This window comes from Trichechus manatus, unplaced genomic scaffold (assembly GCF_000243295.1).
Source record: "Trichechus manatus latirostris isolate Lorelei unplaced genomic scaffold, TriManLat1.0 scaffold00147, whole genome shotgun sequence".
In the NCBI taxonomy this organism is placed as follows: Eukaryota; Metazoa; Chordata; class Mammalia; order Sirenia; family Trichechidae; genus Trichechus; species Trichechus manatus.
The window spans coordinates 7,117,351-7,120,924 of NW_004444083.1; the positions used below are offsets into that span (position 1 = coordinate 7,117,351).

The window sequence follows — 3,574 nt, forward strand, 5'->3', positions numbered from 1 at the left end:
CAAGTTTATATTTCAGTGGTATCTGTGGTACACAGGAGTATACATTTGACAAAACTCACCAAACGGTACACTTTAGATCTGTGTAGTGAATATTTACTGGTTGTAAATTTTACCCCCCAAAAGAACTTCAGACAAATATTGATTGGACTCTAATTCATATTATGTATACTGAAGTATTTAATTGTAAAATGTATTGACATCTGCAACTTATTATCAAATAGAGAAAAAATTATTTGGTTGATGGATAGAATGAGGAATGGAGAGATGGATAAGATATGTGATGAAGCAAAAATAGCAAAATGTTAATGGTAGAATCTGGGTGATACCCATATGGGTGTTTACTGTACAGTTCTTCCAACTGTTCTGTATCAGTTTGTTTGGTGAGTGGTGTCAGCCACTCCAGAAGAGGAAATCAAAAGAAATGCACTCACTTTACCAAACTTTGACCAATTTCTTATCAAAATCCCAAAACTACTAGCATTTATTTCCAGCCTTGCAATTAATGTAGAAAGTGAGGTCTCATCACTTCCGGAGGGCTTGGTGGTTCTTGGGCACAGCCACCTATTGCAGTTTCCTGAGGAAAGGTGGTCGGCACAGCATCCTCTCATCCCCCAGGTACTCAGGGGAGAACACCTTGGTGGGCTTGTGGTACAGTAGGTACTTGTTCAGTTGGCTCTTGTCATGCCACTCAGCCTCGATGTGATTGGCATGGTGGACCATCTCGCCTGGTGACAGGCCTTGGTGAGCCTGTGCACCTCTACCACTGAGCCCCCGAAAAAGCAGCCGGCATAGTAGAAATCACCTTCATCTCTCAGAATGTGGGCCTGAGAAAATGGGCGGCGTTCATACGTGAAGGCCTGGTGATAGGCAGCGTAGAAGCCAGGGTGTAGATTGCCGGACAAGAAGAGGATCTCTACGCCCACATGGTCGCTGAGCTTCATGTCCACGTATAAACACACCAGGTAATCTACCTCACGCAGGAAGCGCTGCTTGGAGAAGTTGCTGATCATCTCCATGCAGTGCATGGACATGTCGTGCCAGCGGGAGTAGTTGCGGACGTCGAGGACCACCACCTGCCAGCCTTCCTGGAGGAGGACGTGCAGGACGTCAGCCGGCCGGTAAGTGAAGACGTAGTAGTTGAACTTGTGTCCCACCATGAAGTACTTGTCTGCAGTCTCCAGGAACAGCTTCAGGAAGACTACGTATATTTTCACGGCAAACACAGTCAGCCCAATGGTGGTGTTTCTGAACTGCATGTCCAGGATGGCAGAGTCAAAGGTCCTGTTCCAGATGATGGGGACAAACCAGGGAGTTGTGACCAACACACCTGTCCGCCTTCGGGAGGAAGCAGAGCGCACTGTCCACTCTGAGCAGTTTTGCCCAGGTGGAGGCAAAGTGGCTGGTTGGCAGCAAGGGCTGGCCGGCCTCTGCTGTATTCTCCCAGGTGAATTCTGGCAGCCTTTAAAGCTTAAGTTCCTTGGTTGTTTTGGAGGCAATGATGTTGAAGGCCACGGAGATGCCAGGTATCTTCTTCGGTTGAACGCCATTGAGATACCACCCACGGAGTTTGCATGTCACCGGCCTCTACTATATGAAGTCCTCCTGGCCCCATTTGCCAGCCATGCACAGCAGCGGAGACTGGGAGCTGATATTCATCCTCACATGAAGTTCAGGGAACATGGCTTGGCATATGGAGGTTTCAGCATCAGTCCTTACATTCAAGTTCATGCAGGTTCCTTCTGGCACAGATGAAGACAGATTTCTTCTTATAATCTTGAAGAACATTCCAGCGGCCTCCTGCGGGTACTGGCTTATTGCTGAGGGAAAGGTTGGGGTCACACCATAGGGAAAATTCTGCTGGTCACATACCTATCAATGTGCCCAGCATGCATGCAGTCTCTATTGGGCACATCCTGGGGAAAATTGGTTCTGCCTGGGGCTCCTTCCACCAGGGCTCTGATGTGATGGGCTGAGGAGGAAGCCATAGAGACATGCTGGACTTCTGAGCTTCTGGGATGCTGCATCTTATAGATACTCGTTGTGGGGCACAACCCAGAGGCCTGGTTGGGCTGCACTGGGAAGAAATTAGATTCCTGGTGCAGAAAAGGCAGGGCTGGGGAGTCTGAGGCAGAAGCCCTGGAGATCCTGGGCTCTCTCACAATTACATTGTATTTGCTATTCTAGATGGAGGTCTGGCCAAAGCTGGCCTCCAAATAAGGATATTGTTGTTTTGATTTGTGCTGCTTGAGAACTCTCACTGTGCCCATGACTGGTCTTTTTCTTCTCTAGGAGAGATAGGGAGCTAGCTGTTTGAGCTCTGGTCCATCAGTGAGGCCCAGATCTCTTCCATGTGTAAACCATAGACACTATTGACTCAGGTTGCCAGGGTCTTTGTAGTCAGTGAGTAGCTATAAGTAAGGCTTTAGTACATAATCTTTATGGCCCACATTCATCCATGGATCTTTCATGATTTGCGTTGAAGTACCTCTCTTACTGGGATTGAGGATGAGACATTTCTTGAGCAGATTTTCATACTCCATGAGCATACAGAAGGGAACATGATATTTTCTTTTTCTTTTTAATTGTTGTAATTAAATGAAGTTGACATTTCAAGTTAGTCTCCCATACAAAATTTTTATACATACATTGTTATGAGACCCTAATTTATCATCCCATTCTGTGACAGCCCACTCCTCCTTTCCACCCCTGATTTCCCATGACCATTCAACCAGCTCGTAACCCTCTCTGCCTTCCCATCTCACCTCTGGACAGAAACATCCCCTTTGGTCTATTGTATCTACTTGACTAAGAGACACACTCTTCCCAAGTATCACTTTATGTCCCACAGTCCAGTCCAATCCTTGTCTGAAGAGGTGGCCTCAGAAATTGTTTTAGTTCTGGGCTGATAGAGAATCCAGGGGCCATGCTTTACTGGATAACTCCAGTCTCATTCAGATCATTAAGTCCGGACTTCTTACTAGAATTTCAGTTCTGTACCCCATTCTTCTACCGCTCCATCAGGGACTCTCTGTTGTGTTCCCTGTCAGGACGTTCATTGGTGGTAGCCGGGCACCATATAGTTCTTATGGTCTCAGGCTGGAGAAGTCTCTGATTTATGTGGCCCATTCTGTCTCTTGGGCTAATACTTTCCTTGTGTCTTTGGTGTTCTTCATTCTCCTTTACTCCAGGTGTTTGGGACCAATTGATGCATCTCAGATGGCTGCTTGCAAGCTTTTAAGAACCCAGATCCCACTCACCAAAGAAGGATGCAGAACAATTTCTTAATAAGCCTTGTTATGCCAATTGACCTAGACGTCCCCTGAAAGCATGGTCCCCAGACCCCTACCCCTGCTTCTCTGTCTCTCAAAGTATTTGATTGTATTCAGGAAACTTCTTAGCTTTGGTTTAGTTCAGTTGTGCTGACTTTCCCTGTAGTGTGTGCTGTCCTTCCCCTCACCTAAGATGCTTCTTATCTACTATCTAGTGAATAACTCACCCTCCCTCCCCACCCTCGTAACCATAAAAGAATGTTTTCTTTTGTGTTTGAACCTTTTCTCGAGTTCTTATAATAGTG

At 46.5% G+C, this 3,574-nt stretch overlaps 1 pseudogene; it reads right to left on the bottom strand.

The window, feature by feature from the left end:
* Positions 1-522: 522 nt before the first annotated feature.
* On the bottom strand, positions 523-1,547 carry LOC101360440 (histo-blood group ABO system transferase pseudogene; annotated as a pseudogene).
* Between the last annotated feature and the right edge of the window lie 2,027 nt (positions 1,548-3,574).